Here is a 21,579-nt window from a genome sequence, read left to right as displayed (position 1 = left end):
GATTCGGCACTTTCTTGGTTTAGGTTTTTCCATTGGCCCGAAGTTCCCCAGATGAAATGCAGGCCAATCGCAGAAGCTGTACTAAGGTATACTTTTTTTGATGTCAGTCTATCGCGAAATGAACTCGCGAATTTTTCAGGTCTCTACTTATAATATATTCGCACAACTTGGGTTAGCCTAAGCTGTCGCGTTAATCCGAGTTGAATTTTCGGTGGGCCAGGGGGCGGACTACTATGTACGGCTCGCGACGCACACCACGCAGAACGGTCGATAAGCCACAATAACATTTAGAACCTGAGAAAACTGATTCCCTTCAGAAGTATTCTAACTAAAAATCACATTTATAAGTTACTACTCCGAAGATCGGTGTTACAATCGCCTGTATCCGCATTTCCACGGTGATAAAACGAAATAATTGTGTTTATTTGTAATTCATCTTCCCAACATGTGGCACCGATACAAACAGAGCCTCACAAAACCAATTGCATGAATACAAATATTAGGTACTTCTGTTGCAGGAAAAATATTTGCACTCGAACAACGTAGAAGGATGACCTAAACTTCTCTTTTTAACTGTATATACGTAGAAGTTTCTACACGTCAAAAAAACTTTTTTTTTAACTTAGGGAAGTTTTCATGAACCTGAGGAAAAACTGAAGAAACCCTAGACGCAGTAGTACCTATAATATGAAGTGTCGACCACGAATACAAAAAGTTTTGATATTTGTTTTACGGAGTATCTAAAGCAGAACGGTTTTTTTTATCTTCCGAGATGACGAGCGGGTTACAGGCTGTCGCCGAGATGTCTTCTGCGGTCGGACGTACGTACGTCGGAGCGCAAGGTTGTGTTCGTAAAGTTTCTTCTCTTTCAGAACTGTGACAGTAGTTACACGCATACATAAGGGAGTATACATATACGCTGTTATAAAATGGTCGCCTTTAATTCACGAAGAATTTTGGTTACGGTTTTTTCATTTAACTTCTTGAATTCAATAAAGTATAAAAAAATTCGTTGTCTGTAAAGTCGGTTTTCGGACGATAGTTTAACGTGACAACGTTATAACAAAATATTTATGAAATTATAGCATTCTTTTATGAATAACATTGAATCATTGTTATTTTAATAATAAAAGAATAAATACTTGAAACTATACTAGTAATCAGAATTTTAAAATGCAAGAATAATTAAACTTTATTGCCGAAATTGTTGTTGTAATAATCAATGAAAACCACATTAACTTTTCACTTCGCTTTATAAACAGTCGACAAAACAGTTCACGTGTAGATGACTTGTAATTAATTTTAAAAACTGGCGTTTAGCTATAAAGTTTAAATATAATTATGAACAAGTTTTCATATAAATAAACTGTAATCAAATATCTATCTTCAATTATATAAATCACCATAAATTTGTAGTCAATTGTAACATAACCTATTATTACTGCACTCGCCGGCAGCGTAACGGAACACAGCGTAACGGGACACAGCGTTACGGAACAATGAGCGTAACGGGACACAGCGTAACGGAACAATGGGCGCATTGGGACACTTTTTCGTGCGTGCAGCCGGCGTTCATCGATTTATTAGACGTTGTCACGTCAAAAAATAATGGAAAAATAATCTTCTTCCTTTCACGAGCTTGGTAATTTATCGTAGTATCCCGCGCCCCAGGACGATCAAGCTAATGGAATCTTCGCGAGTCACGCACCTGGCAGGCATGGCTGCTTGATCAGACGGGTGAGGGGACGCGCGTTGTGGTTAGATTTGTCTCTGCCAAAGGATCTTCACTTGCCCCTGTGTGCGGGCTTCCCGCTTCACTTGTCTGCACTGCGAGTAGCCGCGCTTCCAGGCGCGTGACTCCCCGTGCTCGCTTCGGCGATCCGAGGGACTGTTGTTGGCTGCTGCTCGCTGTTCGCTGGACTGTCTTTGAAGACGTTTACGCGGCCGCTTTGCGGGTGACTGCGAGCGGTCTGTCGTCAAGCTGACGACGTGGAACCCGACTGGTTTAATTCCCAGACGGCGAACTTCTGTGCAGAAGGGTTCAGGAAGTTGGCGCCGTGTTTCGAAAAGTTCTTAGAACTGGATGTTGATTAGTTGAAAAAATGAAGTAGATATATAGTAAATAAAAACTCTCAATAAAAAACCTTTTTTCATGAATTTTTTTAACAACCAAACGTATCCTACTTTATGAATAATTCTCCTACTATAAATATACATCATGTAGTATAAAATTTTCAATATGAAAAGGATTTTTGAGGTGAATTTGAGCATATTAAAATTATTTCATTAAGGTTTATCTATTATTTTTGGCTTGCAAGAATTATACAATTTTGAGCAAAAACTAAGTAACTGACATTCTGACATGCTTGTGAAACCAAACCAATTCACTATCGATGTACAAAAACATATATAAATACACTTATCGTTATCGTACACATTTACTGCATGTTCTTATATTCACAGCTCTCCATTACTTGACAATGCGCTATTTTCATATTCACTACTTTCTTGTATGGAATTTATTTTTTGTGAATATGTACAAGGAATGAATTTCAAGTTTACACTGTCAAAAATGATGCATAGTGGAATGATTTGTTAAAAAATTTACTTTCAAGAAAAGAAAAAAAATTGATTATAAACTATCCAGGGATCTTCATAAATAAACTGCTATCTTCGTAAATGTACCGATACTGAGTTAACTTCATTCGAAAATGAATCCAAAAGAATGTACTTGGAATATTAACTAAACACTCAAAATTTTTATGTGCACTAAGAACACTCTTCTTTTGTCCACCTTTATTCAGAACGAAACATACTATCCGAAAGTCTAAACACGGCGTAGTGCTTACGAATATTCTGTTATTTGAAATTAAGAAGTCTTGATTTATTTAAGTAAAATTCTTCGCTGAAAAGTCCTTAAGTTAACTGTAATATCTTACAGTGAGGAGGAGTAAGAGATTTCCATTCTTGAAGATTTTTAAATTCTGTATATTTTTATTTTCACTCATTTTGGATAGAGTTGCTTAAGCGTAACCACGAACTGGTCGTCCAATGGATCGTTTTGAGTAGGTCACTCTTCGAAATGAAATTTCTTTGTTAATGTTTTCCCTAATAAGCATAACAAATGTTTTTATTTTCTCAACATGAAGTTGTACTCTATGCTATTACTTGACCATCTTTATCTTTCAGTGCTGATATGTTTGTATATTTGCTTGCAGCATCGATGGATAGAAAGTTCTCCCTTGTCATTCGAAAACTTTAAAATTCTCTGGTGTTTGCTTTAGTGTCCATCCAGTCAGAATAAACAAAAACACTGTTTACGAATTTATTGCTTTTCGCTAATAGCCCCAATTCCTTATCACACTCCATGTATATAATAAATAGTTCGAAAAATGTATGATCGATTACTTCTATTGGAGTTTTTTTTACCAAAATCATCCAGTTATTCTGAATGTTTATTTGCGAATTTGACTATAACAACAGTCATTTTATAGTATTACTTGTTTAACATATGGAAAATCTTTATAAAATGTTTTAAGTACGACACAAATTTATGTGATCCTCTGAAAGCACAATTTTTACCCACATAACATTATAGCACAAAATTTTGTGAACACAAAGAGTGCATGTTCATATAACTCGCAAGAAATAAACCTTGTAGCTAGTTAGTATGGCTGTGGGGAAAGTTTTTGAAGGTTGAAATAATGATACTGTCTTGTGATCAATTGCAGTGATCAATTTTCGCTAAAAAGCATTCTGGGCTCGCTAGTAACATAATCCTGTTCCTGCTTTAACTTTGCTAAGGCCGTCTCATTATTTGCGTCTTTAAATTTCACTGCACATGTGCCACAATTATTACTCATCTGTAAGAAAAAGGCGAAAACTTAAATACCAGTTTGTGTTAAAACACATTTCGGTAACAGCACTCTTTTATTGGTTGATTTGCAGTGCCAATCTAACTGTGTTAACTGGGGGCACCGAAAAAAATTAATTGTGTTCTATCGGTGGGCATCATTATGCATATGATGCGAAACAATTCAGGTGCTAAATTAAATTTATGGTGTTTTTTATACAGTGGTATCACTATGAGTTCAAAAATATTGATGATAAATATGCTAACGATGTTTACATGTGTTCTGCGTGTGTAGAATTATAGATGTTGCGCTACCTATAGGCCTGCACTTAGATTAGTGTGGACCTGTAAAGAACATGACATTTGTACTACAATTTAGTTTTAGTTTTGTGGGAATACTACAATTCACACAATTTTAACAGAACTGCATTCATTGTATGTGTTTGATGGTTTTTTTGTTCGGTGTATCACGGACTTGGGATACCACTATCACGGCATATTTTCTATGTTAATTTTAAAAAATTATTCTGTTGCAATGAGGTTATAGAAATGATCCAGTACAACATAGACGTGCTGGCTATCGCATTAACTTTATATAAAAAATTGATAAATTGATATAGTCTCCCAAGAAATTCAGCAAAATACATTCTAAATAACTTATCACGAAATAAGGCAACGCGAGGCAAGATAAATTGGTATGGTGCTCGCTGGTGCTTCTAGCGCCGTGTCGCTTGCAAGCGCACAGCTCTGAGATATCGCGCATTATTCTCGCCGTGCGTAAGGACACTATGAGGTTTCAGCGGTTAACTAAGACATTATATAGCAGAGAAATGAAGATCAAGGTGTAATACAAAATCCCTTGAGCGCTTTCGGGAATCTATGCCGGGAGTTTAAATCATGAAATATTTTCAAAAAATACAGTTATAAAACGAAATACGGAAACAGAACTATTCGTCCACCCTCATTGTATTATGTATATCCACCCCGTCTCCACATCTTCATCAGAGACGAGGCCTCGACATTTGGCGCCCAATGTGGGGCACACTTCATCATCGATACTACAAGAGAACACGATATATATATATATATATATATATATATATATATATATATATATATATATATATATATATATTCGTAAAAAGACACCACTCGGATACCTCGAGCAGTTTAAAAAAAAAAAAAAAAAGTGGTTTCTTCTGACGCTCCGCACACCGTGTGTGTGCCAGGGTGGTTGGAGGCGGGGAGGGGGAGGCGCATGAAACTCGCACGGGTACATTCAGTGGTGATGTCTGCGGCTCTCTGTAGAGGGGAGGGAGGCGCGAGTTCGCGAGAACACTCGCAAACAGCCGTGGGGGGGGGGGGGTGACCGTAAACCCCCTTCCCCTACCTGGCACGCCCTCCTCTTCGTCTGGAACCTAGCAGCCTCCTCTCCGTGAATCCCAGATGCGACGCGAAGCCACGGCGCGAACAGGGACTCCCTCCCCCCCTTGTATTACCCATCTGTCCCCTCCCACAGACATGCATATATGCATGCGGTGTGCGCCCAGGGATAGCTGCCGTGCCGGGACGTCTACAGCTCTTCTTTCTGATAGGAATACAGGAGGCGAAGCCCTCTGCTCCCTTCCGGGATCTACCGGGTCGTCTTTCCCGGTGTCGCGTCAACCAGAGACCTGCAAGTTTTGCGATGTTTTTTTTTTCCGGTGAGAATATACACAGCTAAGTTTGGTTCAATCACATAACATACACTAGAGACTAATACCGGACAGCTCTAAGATTTCTGTCTGAAAACCTGCAGTTGTTTTCACGTCAGTCCGATATATGGCAGACGGTATGCTCGGCATGTACATATGGTACCAACATTACGACAACTAAAAAAAAAAATTGGTTGTCGGTAAAGTCGGTTTACGGACGATAGTTTAACGTGACAACGTCATTACAAAACATTGATGAAATGATTGCATACTTTTATGAATAAAATCGAATCATTTTTATTGAGTTATCCCTATTTTGTATGGATACAAAGAAGGAGTGAAATTAAATCTACAATTTAATTGATAAATTTATTTTTATTTGCACTCATTAATTCAAATATGTTTATTACTTTAACGAAGAGATTATTTTAACTATAACTTTTATACAAGTTTGCTATTTAACTTCTCCCAATCTGTGTTATTCTGTTGAGGATAGAACGATGATAGGAAAAGTAGGAAACGAATGGGAGTGTTTCAAGTTTAATGTGCCTCGAAAAAGTCAAATCGATGGTTGTTCCTATCGAGTGGAAGAGAGATAAATGCGGCGCAAGCGTACAATGAGCGTAATGGGACACAGCATAACGGGACAATGTGCGTTACGGGACATTTTTTCGTGGCCGGCGTTCATCGATTTATTAGACCTTGTCACGTCAATAACATTATTACCTTTTGGGAAAACTTATTTAAAAATTATACAGATTAATGGTCGGAAATAACCCTCCAGTGCTTCATATTTATTAAACTGAAATTAATCGTTGACACCAGAAAATATGATACATAAGTTTACAAATTATGTACAAAATATTTCTGTGGTCACACGTCTTACCGCTATGTTATTTTTTCACTCTGTTGCCTGTGTTGTTAGTATAGGGATGTCCGATTTTAGTATCTAATGTAGTTGCTTACATTACCCTTGTCATTGATACTCCGTGGAGAACTACTTTATGCCAATTACAAACACCTCAAAAAAATGTAAACGGATAAATGTGCGACCCGGACAGAAGGTGAAATGAGGCATCTAGTTGATTGTGCACGAGTTAGTGGAGCAGTGAAATAACGCAAAATTGAGCAATTATATATCAATAACCTTTTAATAGCCAGTGAATCGAGCGAAAGTCTATATTTTCTCACAATATTGCACCCTGGAGGGGGGGGGGGGGAAACTCAAAGATCCACAGTAAGATGGTTTGGTGTGTATGGGAATACAGGGGAATCCGGGATTCGCGGAAAATACGAAATACAAGATGGCCGCCAGAAATTACGTAATACAAGATGGTCGCTACGAATCCTGGAATACCCTTCCCCCCCCCACACACACAAACCTGTCTCCATACAAACCAAACCAACCTACTGTCGACGCAGGCAAACTTCGTCAAATATTCTGGCCACGGCTTGAAATCCTAATCCCTATAAAATTTTAACTGCGTCCTGCGTCCGTAATTACTGGTAAGGACTTGTTGGAAGGAGAGGCGGGAGAAATCGAATAATCGTGTTTCCGATGTACTGGCTCACTTACATGCTTGGTTCGTCCCCCGATGATCACGAAAGTGAATATATACGAGTAAATGGCGCCAGACGCGGGTCCGCCATCTTGAAGAAATCAAGAAAAAGGTGAGCTCTGCGCATGCGCGGAATTTGGTCAACAGGTTGACAACGGATAAGACACCAAAATCCGTACCGTAAAACTAAGGGTTTAGTCTTGTCCTATCGTGCAATAGGGTCAGGGTACAGGTGTAGCATATTCAGCACCTAAACCCTTATTTCTTTGTCTTGGAACACAGGCCTTAAGGTTATGATGGAGCGAGGCTGAGTATTGGCGATATCACTGTGCTCTTATTACAAAGGACCTGGATTAAAATACCAGTACAGCCAACCCGATACCGTTTTTTTTTTTCAAGTTTCCCGAAATAAATTCAAGCAAATGCTGGAGTGTTTCTTAGCTAAAGTCCATGACAGATTCCTTTCCGTGAATTCCTTTCTTCTTAATTGTTTGTTACTCTCTTAAAGGACTTAACTTTATTACGAGAAATTAACCCCACGAAATAAACTAAAATGTATATTTTAAAAACTTAAATAATAGTATGATGTATTTTAAATGGTTTGATAATATTCCATATTCGATTTTTTTCAATAATAGTTCTAATTTTTCTCTTTAAATTATAACTTTCGAGAAATAATCAAAAACTTAAAGTAAATTTGGAACAAAACTTTTTATGCAAAATGGGAGGAGCTGGTCATCAAACACTAATTTGTCACGGACAAACCCTGTCACACAAAGAAAAATAATTTCTGTACATTTACAAAAGATTCCTTTGGAAACCAACCAGTTGCTAAGAAATAGTTTGTAATACCACAAGAAAGATATTGTAACTGTGTAAAACACATGGCTTTGGTTATTTTTTGCATAAATGAAATACGTTTTACGACATAATACTGAATATTTCTTACGAAAATTGGAGTATAATTTTATATTTTAATTGATGTTTCTTTCAAGCATAATCTGTTTTAAAACCATTTAAAACACAATAGTTTATTCAGTAAATAGATTTTATATTGTTTCATTATGCATATTAAAGTTCACACTTAATACTGGAAAGCTATTCAAGGAACGGTTTATAAATAACTTTAACTATTGGAGACCCAGTATTACTGCGAACATTATTTTGTAGTGATGGATTTTTTTTTGTAATTTTACATGACTATTTCGGGTTCATTTACAAAAAATAAATATACAGTGTAGTCCCTAGAAACTTCAGGGTGGCACGCGACTGCGGAAAGTTCAACCGGAAAGTACCCCATTGTGATTCCTACAGGAAACGCAACGAACAAAGTAGTTGCTACTCCGTACAAGTTTTACTCAGAGCTGCATTCGCGTATGTCTACCACCACATGCGCAGGTAACAAATGTAGTCGTTTTGATTTCATACGACACACGTTGTATTATTTAATACTCTTTGATATCAAGTAAAGCACACGCGACACCAATTCATGCTCACAGTTTGCATTATTAACTCAACGCAAGAATTTTCTTGCAAGGCACTCAGTCGACTCCCCACAAAACTATACAATATTTTATTCAAGTTAATTTTAAGGCGAATAATTATTTAAGTATTGTATAACGATGTAAAGACAGGTGTATATATTACAGTTTTGCTAATCTTCGTGAATCACTATTTACTAAACATATATTTTCTTAAATATTCAAACTAGAATTCTGCCATGAATAAAATTCGTGCCGCTTAGATTATAATTTTGTACCGCTCTGTTTTAGAAGCTCAAAACTACGTCACATTGGAAAAGTGCCAACTACGTACATTAAATACTCCCTTGTGACTCGGAGACTACAAAGATCATGTGAGAATTAATCACAAATGAATTTTAAAAAAGAGTTACGGAATATGCATCTTGCAAGTTTGAGCTTGTATCTTGATTTGATTGAAAAATTATTTCTATAGAGAATCTCAGTTAATTGTGTTGATATATATATTTTAGCTAAAGAGTATTTATTTATTTTAAACTTAAATTCAGAAGGTTTTCTTGAATACTTAAAATCATGCGTTAAACAATTATTTAATCAAAGATGTATGAAAAATCGAATATTCAGTATTTTATACACGAATTTATAAATATTCCAATCTCTGACGTATTCAATGTCTTGTTGTGAATGTGGAGCTTCCTAGAGCCGCCCATGATATCAACTGTAATATGTATTGAGTTGATACAATTTTGCGGGAATATGCCATGTCAGTTTTTTCTGTTTGTCATGGAAAAAATTCAAGAATGTAAAATAATAAATAAATCATGAAAATATAAACCCACAGATAACAGTCCTGAAAAAAAACTGATGTCAAACAGATGGACCCTAAACTGGTATTATGGACAGCACAGACGAATAAATCAAAACTGTAAATACTAGAAAGCACAATAAATTCGTGGGAATAATTAAGCCTTGTTCTCTGTGGGTGTATGTTATAATTTTTAATTCTTATTTTGCTGACTTGAATTAACTCAGTGACGAACCGTTCAAAACTAAGATGGCGTATGTCCAAAAAATTGTATTAAACAATATTCCTCGTTGCATAAATCATCATGTAAGAACGTATGCTTCCTAGTCGGTTGGACGTCTTGAGTTGCGAATGAAACATCCGGAAGAAAACACCGCAGCTGGCTAGCCACAGGCGGTGGTGGCGCGCCGTAACCTCCGGCTAATAACCCGCAGTGGTCGTCGGGTAAGGAGGTGCGGTGATGTTCTCCCGAGAAACAGGGGGGTTTGCCAGAGGGGGGAGCGGGGAGGAACAGCGACTTACTTGCTAACGGGGCGGCAGGCGGTGAACGACCGCCATCAACGGGCGGGGAACGTCATCCCGTCGTCCCACAAGCGCCGAGATCCGCGCGGTCAAATGAGGAGCCCGCACAGCCGTGCGTCCGCCGCGAGACTTCCCAGGTCGAGACCTGTCGGGAGAGAGCACGTTACTGCGTCAGACATCTCTCTCTACACACACTGTCGGGAGAGAGCTTTTTCTGCGTCAGACCTCTCTCTCTACACACACACTGTCGGTAGAGAGCATGTTACTGCGTCAGACCTCTCTCTCTACACACACACTGTCGGTAGAGAGCACGTTACTTCGTCAGACATCTCTCTCTACACACACTGTCGGGAGAGAGCTCTCTACTGCGTCAGACCTCTCTCTCTACACACACACTGTCGGGAGAGAGCACGTCACTACGTCAGACCTCTCTCTCTACACACACTGTCGGGAGAGAGCACGTAACTGAGTCAGACCTCTCTCTCTACACACACACTGTCGGTAGAGAGCATGTTACTGCGTCAGACCTCTCTCTCTACACACACTGTCGGGAGAGAGCTCTTTACTGCGTCAGACCTCTCTCTCTACACACACACTGTCGGTAGAGAGCATGTTACTGCGTCAGACATCTCTCTCTACACACACACTGTCGGTAGAGAGCATGTTACTGCGTCAGACCTCTCTCTCTACACACACTGTCGGGAGAGAGCACGTAACTGAGTCAGACCTCTCTCTCTACACACACACTGTCGGTAGAGAGCATGTTACTGCGTCAGACCTCTCTCTCTACACACACTGTCGGGAGAGAGCTCTTTACTGCGTCAGACCTCTCTCTCTACACACACACTGTCGGGAGAGAGCACGTCACTACGTCAGACCTCTCTCTCTACACACACTGTCGGGAGAGAGCACGTAACTGAGTCAGACCTCTCTCTCTACACACACACTGTCGGTAGAGAGCATGTTACTGCGTCAGACCTCTCTCTCTACACACACTGTCGGGAGAGAGCTCTTTACTGCGTCAGACCTCTCTCTCTACACACACACTGTCGGGAGAGAGCACGTCACTACGTCAGACCTCTCTCTCTACACACACTGTCGGGAGAGAGCACGTAACTGAGTCAGACCTCTCTCTCTACACACACACTGTCGGTAGAGAGCATGTTACTGCGTCAGACCTCTCTCTCTACACACACTGTCGGGAGAGAGCTCTTTACTGCGTCAGACCTCTCTCTCTACACACACACTGTCGGGAGAGAGCACGTCACTACGTCAGACCTCTCTCTCTACACACACTGTCGGGAGAGAGCACGTAACTGAGTCAGACCTCTCTCTCTACACACACACTGTCGGTAGAGAGCATGTTACTGCGTCAGACCTCTCTCTCTACACACACTGTCGGGAGAGAGCTCTCTACTGCGTCAGACCTCTCTCTCTACACACACACTGTCGGGAGAGAGCACGTTACTACGTCAGACCTCTCTCTCTACACACACTGTCGGGAGAGAGCACATAACTGAGTCAGACCTCTCTCTCTACACACACACTGTCGGGAGAGAGCACGTTGAGTTGATGTAAGTTTTTGGACATACGCCATTGCTAAGAACTTTTTCTGTTAAAGAAAAACTAATAAATAAAATAAATTAATAAAAATAAAAATAAAAATACTCAAAAAAAAAAAAGATACAAAAAACACACAAAATTAAGCAAACAATTGCTGTTGTCAACAAGGATATGAACACCACAAAATATTCCGAAACAGGAATATGGTCAGCAAACAAAGAAAAAACAAAGAAAATTGTACTAAGAGAACGAAAAAATCCCCACAAATGATGACAACACAAACATATTGAAACCCAAAATAATTCAGCACAACAGTTGAAGCGAGACAAAAAACATGACAAAACGAAAAAACAAACAAATACAATAGTTTTACCTAAACAGAAACAAGCGACGTTTCGGGAACTGCTATCTGCTCCCGTCCTCAGGCAGAGACGCACATGGTACGGAAACACAGGTGCGACTGAGAAGGGGCTGGAAAATGAGGGTATTTATCAGAGAAAGGGCTACATCTTGCTCAGCCAATGACAGACGAGCTGTCTCCCCATTGGCTGTGCACCATGTAGTTAAAGCGGATTGGCCAATACTCAACCCACCATAACCAAGGGGCTGGAAAATGAGGGTATTTATCAGAGAAAGGGCTACATCTTGCTCAGCCAATGACAGACGAGCTGTCTCCCCATTGGCTGTGCACCATGTAGTTAAAGCGGATTGGCCAATACTCAACCCACCATAACCAATCCGCTTTAACTACATGGTGCACAGCCAATGGGGAGACAGCTCGTCTGTCATTGGCTGAGCAAGATGTAGCCCTTTCTCTGATAAATACCCTCATTTTCCAGCCCCTTCTCAGTCGCACCTGTGTTTCCGTACCATGTGCGTCTCTGCCTGAGGACGGGAGCAGATAGCAGTTCCCGAAACGTCGCTTGTTTCTGTTTAGGTAAAACTATTGTATTTGTTTGTTTTTTCGTTTTGTCATGTTTTTTGTCTCGCTTCAACTGTTGTGCTGAATTATTTTGGGTTTCAATATTTTTGTGTTGTCATCATTTGTGGGGATTTTTTCGTTCTCTTAGTACATTTTTCTTTGTTTTTTCTTTGTTTGCTGACCATATTCCTGTTTCGGAATATTTTGTGGTGTTCATATCCTTGTTGACAACAGCAATTGTTTGCTTAATTTTGTGTGTTTTTTGTATCTTTTTTTTTTTGAGTATTTTTATTTTTATTTTTATTTATTTATTTTATTTATTAGTTTTTCTTTAACAGAAAAAGTTCTTAGCAATGGCGTATGTCCAAAAACTTACATCAAGTCATGCACTCCCATTGCACAAATCTTTTAAAGATAACAGAGAGCACGTTACTACGTCAGACCTCTCTCTCTACACACACTGTCGGGAGAGAGCACGTAACTGAGTCAGACCTCTCTCTCTACACACACACTGTCGGTAGAGAGCATGTTACTGCGTCAGACATCTCTCTCTACACACACACTGTCGGTAGAGAGCACGTTACTGCGTCAGACCTCTCTCTCTACACACACTGTCGGGAGAGAGCTCTTTACTGCGTCAGACCTCTCTCTCTACACACACACTGTCGGTAGAGAGCACGTTACTGCGTCAGACATCTCTCTCTACACACACTGTCGGGAGAGAGCTCTTTACTGCGTCAGACCTCTCTCTCTACACACACACTGTCGGTAGAGAGCACAATACTGCGTCAGACATCTCTCTCTACACACACTGTCGAGAGAGAGCTCTTTAGTGCGTCAGACCTCTCTCTCTACACACACACTGTCGGGAGAGAGCACGTTACTACGTCAGACCTCTCTCTCTACACACACTGTCGGGAGAGAGCACGTAACTGAGTCAGACCTCTCTCTCTACACACACTGTCTGGAGATAGCTCTTTACTGCGTCAGACCTCTCTCTCTACACACACACTGTCGGTAGAGAGCACGTTACTGCGTCAGACATCTCTCTCTACACACACTGTCGGGAGAGAGCTCTTTACTGCGTCAGACCTCTCTCTCTACACACACACTGTCGGTAGAGAGCATGTTACTGCGTCAGACATCTCTCTCTACACACACACTGACGGTAGAGAGCACGTTACTGCGTCAGAAATCTCTCTCTACACACACTGTCGGGAGAGAGCTCTTTACTGCGTCAGACCTCTCTCTCTACACACACACTGTCGGTAGAGAAAACGTTACTGCGTCAGACATCTCTCTCTACACACACTGTCGGGAGAGAGCTCTTTTCTGCGTCAGACCTCTCTCTCTACACACACACTGTCGGTAGAGAGCATGTTACTGCGTCAGACATCTCTCTATACACACACACTGTCGGTAGAGAGCATGTTACTGCGTCAGACCTCTCTCTCTACACACACTGTCGGGAGAGAGCTCTTTACTGCGTCAGACCTCTCTCTCTACACACACACTGTCGGAAGAGAGCACGTTACTACGTCAGACCTCTCTCTCTACACACACTGTCGGGAGAGAGCACGTAAATGAGTCAGACCTCTCTCTCTACACACACACTCTCGGTATAGAGCATGTTACTGCGTCAGACATCTCTCTCTACACACACACTGTCGGTAGAGAGCACTTTACTGCGTCAGACCTCTCTTTCTACACACACACTGTCGGTAGAGAGCATGTTACTGCGTCAGACATCTCTCTCTACACACACTGTCGGTAGAGAGCACGTTACTGCGTCAGACATCTCTCTCTACACTCACACTGTCGGTTGAGAGCATGTTACTGCGTCAGAAATCTCTCTCTACACACACTGTCGGGAGAGAGCTCTTTACTGCGTCAGACCTCTCTCTCTAAACACACAATGTCGGGAGAGAGCCTGTTACTGCGTGAGACCTCTCTCTCTACACACACACTGTCGGGAGAGAGCTCTTTACTGCGTCAGACCTCTCTCTCTACACACACACTGTCGGTAGAGAGCATGTTACTGCGTCAGACATCTCTCTCTACACACACTGTCGGGAGAGAGCACGTTACTGCGTGAGACCTCTCTCTCTACACACACACTGTCGGGAGAGAGCACGTTACTGCGTCAGACCTCTCTCTCTACACACACTGTCGGTAGAGAGCATGTTACTGCGTCAGACATCTCTCTCTACACACACTGTCGGTAGAGAGCACGTTACTGCGTCAGACATCTCTCTCTACACTCACACTGTCGGTAGAGAGCATGTTACTGCGTCAGACATCTCTCTCTACACACACACTGTCGGTAGAGAGCACGTTACTGCGTCAGAAATCTCTCTCTACACACACTGTCGGGAGAGAGCTCTTTACTGCGTCAGACCTCTCTCTCTAAACACACAATGTCGGGAGAGAGCCTGTTACTGCGTGAGACCTCTCTCTCTACACACACACTGTCGGGAGAGAGCTCTTTACTGCGTCAGACCTCTCTCTCTACACACACTGTCGGGAGAGAGCACGTTACTGCGTGAGACCTCTCTCTCTACACACACACTGTCGGGAGAGAGCTCTTTACTGCGTCAGACCTCTCTCTCTACACACACTGTCGGGAGAGAGCACGTTACTGCGTCAGACATCTCTCTCTACACACACACTGTCGGTAGAGAGCACGTTACTGCGTCAGAAATCTCTCTCTACACACACTGTCGGGAGAGAGCTCTTTACTGCGTCAGACCTCTCTCTCTAAACACACAATGTCGGGAGAGAGCCTGTTACTGCGTGAGACCTCTCTCTCTACACACACACTGTCGGGAGAGAGCTCTTTACTGCGTCAGACCTCTCTCTCTACACACACTGTCGGGAGAGAGCACGTTACTGCGTGAGACCTCTCTCTCTACACACACACTGTCGGGAGAGAGCTCTTTACTGCGTCAGACCTCTCTCTCTACACACACTGTCGGGAGAGAGCACGTTACTGCGTGAGACCTCTCTCTCTACACACACACTGTCGGGAGAGAGCTCTTTACTGCGTCAGACCTCTCTCTCTACACACACTGTCGGGAGAGAGCACGTTACTGCGTGAGACCTCTCTCTCTACACACACACTGTCGGGAGAGAGCTCTTTATTGCGTCAGACCTCTCTCTCTACACACACTGTCGGGAGAGAGCACGTTACTGCGTCAGACCTCTCTCTCTACACACACACTGTCGGGAGAGAGCTCTTTACTGCGTCAGACCTCTCTCTCTACACACACTGTCGGGAGAGAGCACGTTACTGCGTGAGACCTCTCTCTCTACACACACACTGTCGGGAGAGAGCACATTACTACGTCAGACCTCTCTCTCTACACACACTGTCGGGAGAGAGCACGTTACTGCGTCAGACCTCTCTCTCTACACACACACTGTCGGTAGAGAGCATGTTACTGCGTCAGACATCTCTCTCTACACACACACTGTCGGTAGAGAGCACGTTACTTCGTCAGACATCTCTCTCTACACACACTGTCGGGAGAGAGCTCTTTACTGCGTCAGACCTCTCTCTCTACACACACACTGTCGGTAGAGAGCATGTTACTGCGTCAGACATCTCTCTCTACACACACACTGTCGGTAGAGAACACGTTACTGCGTCAGACATCTCTCTCTACACACACTGTCGGGAGAGAGCTCTTTACTGCGTCAGACCTCTCTCTCTACACACACACAGTCGGTAGAGAGCATGTTACTGCGTCAGACCTCTCTCTCTACACTCACACTGTCGGTAGAGAGCATGTTACTGCGTCAGACCTCTCTCTCTACACACACACTGTCGGTAGAGAGCATGTTACTGCGTCAGACCTCTCTCTCTACACACACACTGTCGGTAGAGAGCATGTTACTGCGTCAGACATCTCTTTCTATACACACACTGTCGGTAGAGAGCACGTTACTGCGTCAGACATCTCTCTCTACACACACTGTCGGGAGAGAGCTCTTTACTGCGTCAGACCTCTCTCTCTACACACACAATGTCGGGAGAGAGCCTGTTACTGCGTGAGACCTCTCTCTCTACACACACACTGTCGGGAGAGAGCACGTTACTACGTCAGACCTCTCTCTCTACACACACACTGTCGGTAGAGAGCACGTTACTGCGTCAGACATCTCTCTCTACACACACTGTCGGGAGAGAGCTCTTTACTGCGTCAGACCTCTCTCTCTACACACACACTGTCGGTAGAGAGCATGTTACTGCGTCAGACATCTCTCTCTACACACACACTGTCGGTAGAGAGCACGTTACTGCGTCAGACATCTCTCTCTACACACACTGTCGGGAGAGAGCTCTTTACTGCGTCAGACCTCTCTCTCTACACACACACTGTCGGGAGAGAGCACGTTACTGCGTCAGACCTCTCTCTCTACACACACACTGTCGGGAGAGAGCACGTTACTGCGTCAGACCTCTCTCTCTACACACACACTGTCGGGAGAGAGCACGTTACTGCGTCAGACCTCTCTCTCTACACACACACTGTCGGTAGAGAGCATGTTACTGCGTCAGACATCTCTCTCTACACACACACTGTCGGTAGAGAGCACGTTACTGCGTCAGACATCTCTCTCTACACACACTGTCGGGAGAGAGATCTTTACTGCGTCAGACATCTCTCTCTACACACACTGTCGGGAGATATTTTTTTACTGCGTTAGACCTCTCTCTCTACACACACACTGTCGGTAGAGAGCTCGTTACTGCGTCAGACCTCTCTCTCAACTTACACAATGTCGGGAGAGTGCATGTTACTGCGTCAGACCTCTCTCTCTACTTACACAATGTCGGGAGAGTGCATGTTACTGCGTCAGACCTCTATCTCTACACACACTGTCGGTAGAGAGCTCGTTACTGCGTCAGACCTCTCTCTCAACTTACACAATGTCGGGAGAGTGCATGTTACTGCGTCAGACCTCTCTCTCTACTTACACAATGTCGGGAGAGAGCACGTTACTGCGTGAGACCTCTCTCTCTACACACACTGTCGGGAGAGAGCACGTTACTACGTCAGACCACTCTCTCAACTTACACAATGTCGGGAGAGTGCATGTTACTGCGTCAGACCTCTCTCTCTACTTACACAATGTCGGGAGAGTGCATGTTACTGCGTCAGACCTCTATCTCTACTTACACAATGTCGGGAGAGAGCCTGTTACTGCGTGAGACCTCTCTCTCTACACACACACTGTCGGGAGAGAGCACGTTACTGCGTCAGACCTCTCTCTCTACACACACACTGTCGGGAGAGAGCACGTTACTGCGTCAGACCTCTATCTCTACTTACACAATGTCGGGAGAGAGCCTGTTACTGCGTGAGACCTCTCTCTCTACACACACACTGTCGGGAGAGAGCACGTTACTGCGTCAGACCTCTCTCTCTACACACACAATGTCGGGAGAGAGCACGTTACTGCGTCAGACCTCTCTCTCTACACACACACTGTCGGGAGAGAGCACGTTACTGCGTCAGACCTCTCTCTCTACACACACAATGTCGGGAGAGAGCACGTTACTGCGTCAGACCTCTCTCCTCACATACACTGTCGGGAGAGAGTCCGTTACTGCGTCAGACCTCTCTCTCTACACACACACAACCATTAAAACACACGTCCCCGACTACAGGTGCGTGACCACAGAGAAACATTTTTTGTACGTTTCAAAATATTTCTTTGGAAACTAATTGCCAAGAAATTTAATGCATCAATTTCAGGACCACGACCGTGCTGGATATGTTAAACGCCAATTAAGTTTTATCCGGTTTGCTGTTATAAATTAATTACTAAATATACATATACATACAATTATATTCTCGACAAGCACTTATAAATTGCTCAATGCCAAGAAAAAAAATTACACGTGATTTTTATTGTTTGAAAAGTCGATGATGTCATACTTTGCTAAGATCAAATAATCGTATAAATCCCCCCTCCCCAAAAATTTTTTTTTAACGCGAATGGCTTGATCAGTGCCGGATTACAGAATTTGTCAAACTAAAGATTACCGAATTAAAAAGCGTCAATTGTTGAAACCAGTAAAAAAGTAAATTAACAAAAAAAACTATTTCAGAATGCCAACTTTGAATTCACTACACTTACGTTAAACATTGGGTGTATCACTACCCTCGAACCAAGCCAAATTATAGAAGAAAATATGTGTGAGTCAATTACTAGACACAATTTTTCAATGCAGAAGGTTTTTTTTTACGATTACTGTCTAAGGAATTTATGATGGTGTTGTTTTTCATTCATGTTTAAGGGAAAACTCTTTGAGCCATAAACTGTGCAAATAACCATACGAAAAGCCTTTAGTTGTATAACTCTTATGGACTCGCTTCATTTCTTAATACTTTTCCTCTGATGTACAATATGGTCATTCTATCGCTAAAGTAATGGGTTATTTTATGTGAAAGCATCTTAAATCTCGATATACCGCATTTGGTGGGAGTAATTTCACGTCTGCGCGGAAGTCTCATAAATCTCGAAAATGTGGCGGATGCATGTGTAGCAACATAAACTCGTGTATCGTCACTTTGGTAAATGTTAGGTTTGATACCAAACGTATTGGGGAGCCAAATGAAACTTTATGACAGTAAAACTAACCTGGAATACATTTGGTAAACTAAATAGTCATATTAAAAAATAATCCCTGGTTTTAAATTATCTAAAATAATCCGGCTTTACATTGATTATAATACACATTATCCTTACTGTGGCCACAACGTCATTGAGCTCTTCAAAAGCTCGAGGTACGAGGTTCAATACACGCCAATGGAAAAATATTAGATTTTTACTTTTTAATAACATTATATTATAATAACATTCTATAATAATGTTAAATCAACACAATGACGTCAAAGTTGGTTTGTAGGAAGTATTTACCGAACTAAAAGAATGATTTCAGTCCTCTAAGAAAATAATACCAAAACATATAGGCTTAGTTGGTGTTATTTGTTTTAAAATGTTTCAGGTTAATATTTTAGGTTGAAAATTTTATAGTACTAGCTGTTTAATTATTTTTAAAAAATTGGGCAGTATTTTAATATAATTCCTTTTTGAAAATTAAGTACTTGCCGGGATATATTGGTATCTACTTTTAGTTAGAAAAATACTCCGAAGGTAACATCACGTTCGTAATGATTTAGAGAACCAAAAAAATATAAAATTTCTTTGACACCAATTACGCCCCATAAATATTTTACTGGCTAATAAATTATAGTTGATTTTAAAATTGCTACGTACTTTTGTTACGACTGTTCAAGTTTACAAGATGTGTTTCAGGATAGTTTCACTACCATAAGTAGAGACCCGGAAATGTCGCGTATTCTTCTGGCCTCAGGGTGGAATTAAAAGTAATATGTGTGCTAAACCCAAGTTTGCTTTCTCATTGGTTGATTTCTTAGCAATAAAAATGTTTATTAACATGTGTTTGGTTCTACCTGATTTGCTCACTTCTATCCTAGCTGGACAGTGTTGGTTCACGTTCGTATAGAGGGGCTTGTACAAATAACTGCGGTCCAATCAGGAACACAGTGCGATAGTGTGAAGGTTTGCATTATAGCTTGCAAATTCTTGAATGCGCAAAATTTTCGTATCTCTAACCATAAGATACGCTTATATACTTAGTACATCCCCCGTGGATCCACCATCTTGACGACTTCGGCTCGTGGCTATAGCAGTTTCTGCATGCATGCAGGCTGTTAGATTTTCAACCTGTCAGATTCCCGTTATGAAATGCGCTCTTATTTCATTGCATTTCTGGTGCATACTAAAATTTCACCGAGGCAAAATACGTACAACCTCATAAACTATATTACCATCTTGTTAAATAGAATTTTAGTTAGGTTTTTAAAAAGGATATAAACTTTACAGTTTTTCCATAAAAATGAATGCTTTTCATGTATTTTTCAAGTTCTGCATTATTTTAAAGAATTAACCGTTAAATTTGGTGTCCTTTATAGTATTATAAATTTATTTGCAACCGAGAACAGGAATTTGCTCGTTACCGAGGTGACGTGTTTACAAATCACTGGCGAGTACTGGAAGACTCGCTAAAAATGGTTTATTATTTTCTCATCTAAACGAGAATTTATGTAAATAAATATTCCACAAGGAAATCAAGTAGTTAATTACTTTTTGTGCACGTTTAAACGTAGATTATGAAGTAGAAGTTGGATATATTTTATTGCATGCGTACTTCTCGCCAATTATCATTTTTGTCTTAGAAATGTTTCATTAATAAACACAATTCATTTCAAAGAAAATATGCAATTATTTCCAGATTTTGAAATTAGCAATATTTTTAATTCAGACATTGACATGTAAAACTAGGAGAAAATTAACATTTAAACGTAAATCTTTGTAGTAAAGTTTTTAAATAAGTATATTTTGAATTTCATTAGTGTTAATAATTTGCTTTAGCAATTAAAATGATTATTACTCACTGTATGCACATTTAACGTTGAGTGGCCAAAATTACCATTTTATGTGACTGATTTGATATCTTAATTGATTGTTTCCTTAGTTATGTGACTATTAATTAGGTTAGTTGTGGCATTATTTTTCAGTTAAAAATTTAACCAATTAATTGTCGGTCGTAAATAAACTGATAAAAGTTACTTAAAAATTAAATCCTTTTTCTTTTTGCAGCACATTTAAATTAAATTTCTCATACCGTTATTTTTTTTAAAAAAGGCTAATTCATTTTGATTTAACTATAAGCCAAAAGGGATTTCGCAAGTGTGGCACAAGAAACCCAAATAAAACTTAAGACACAATCTTCCCAGAAATCTTCTTCGTCATAAAAGTGGCTACGAACCTGAGGTAATCACTTCAGGGCTTTACTCTTTCAAAGACATCGTATGACGAGGGTTAGTGCTTCTTAAATTCTTTTAACGTCCCTCCAGAATTGGTTCCTCAAGTGGGCTATGTTATTTGTTGGGTAATCCCGCTTATCTAGAAGTGTCTCCTTCATAGCCATTGTAAAGGTGTTGGCTTAAGTTAAGCACCTACATTCTAAACCTTAAATTACAATTATATATCTTTTTGTGTCATTATGGAAGAGTATTTAATTTAGAGGAAGCATTTTTTTTATTTCAGCACTATAACTTAACAATTTTTTTTAAACTGCGT

The 21,579-nt window shown here is 41.0% G+C and overlaps 1 protein-coding gene across 4 annotated transcripts in view; it reads right to left on the bottom strand.

The window, feature by feature from the left end:
- Positions 1–21,579, bottom strand: part of LOC134541618 (somatostatin receptor type 5-like) — a 719,278-nt gene that overhangs the window by 472,905 nt on the left and 224,794 nt on the right. For all 4 annotated transcript variants that reach the window (XM_063385165.1, XM_063385173.1, XM_063385166.1 and 1 more), the window contains exon 2: positions 9,915–10,059. The gene's annotated coding sequence lies outside the window, so the exon portion shown is untranslated. The remainder of the gene's footprint in view (positions 1–9,914; positions 10,060–21,579) is intronic.

This window comes from Bacillus rossius (genome assembly GCF_032445375.1).
Source record: "Bacillus rossius redtenbacheri isolate Brsri chromosome 4 unlocalized genomic scaffold, Brsri_v3 Brsri_v3_scf4_1, whole genome shotgun sequence".
Classification (NCBI taxonomy): domain Eukaryota; kingdom Metazoa; phylum Arthropoda; class Insecta; order Phasmatodea; family Bacillidae; genus Bacillus; species Bacillus rossius.
This window is presented reverse-complemented; position numbering and strand designations above follow the sequence as displayed.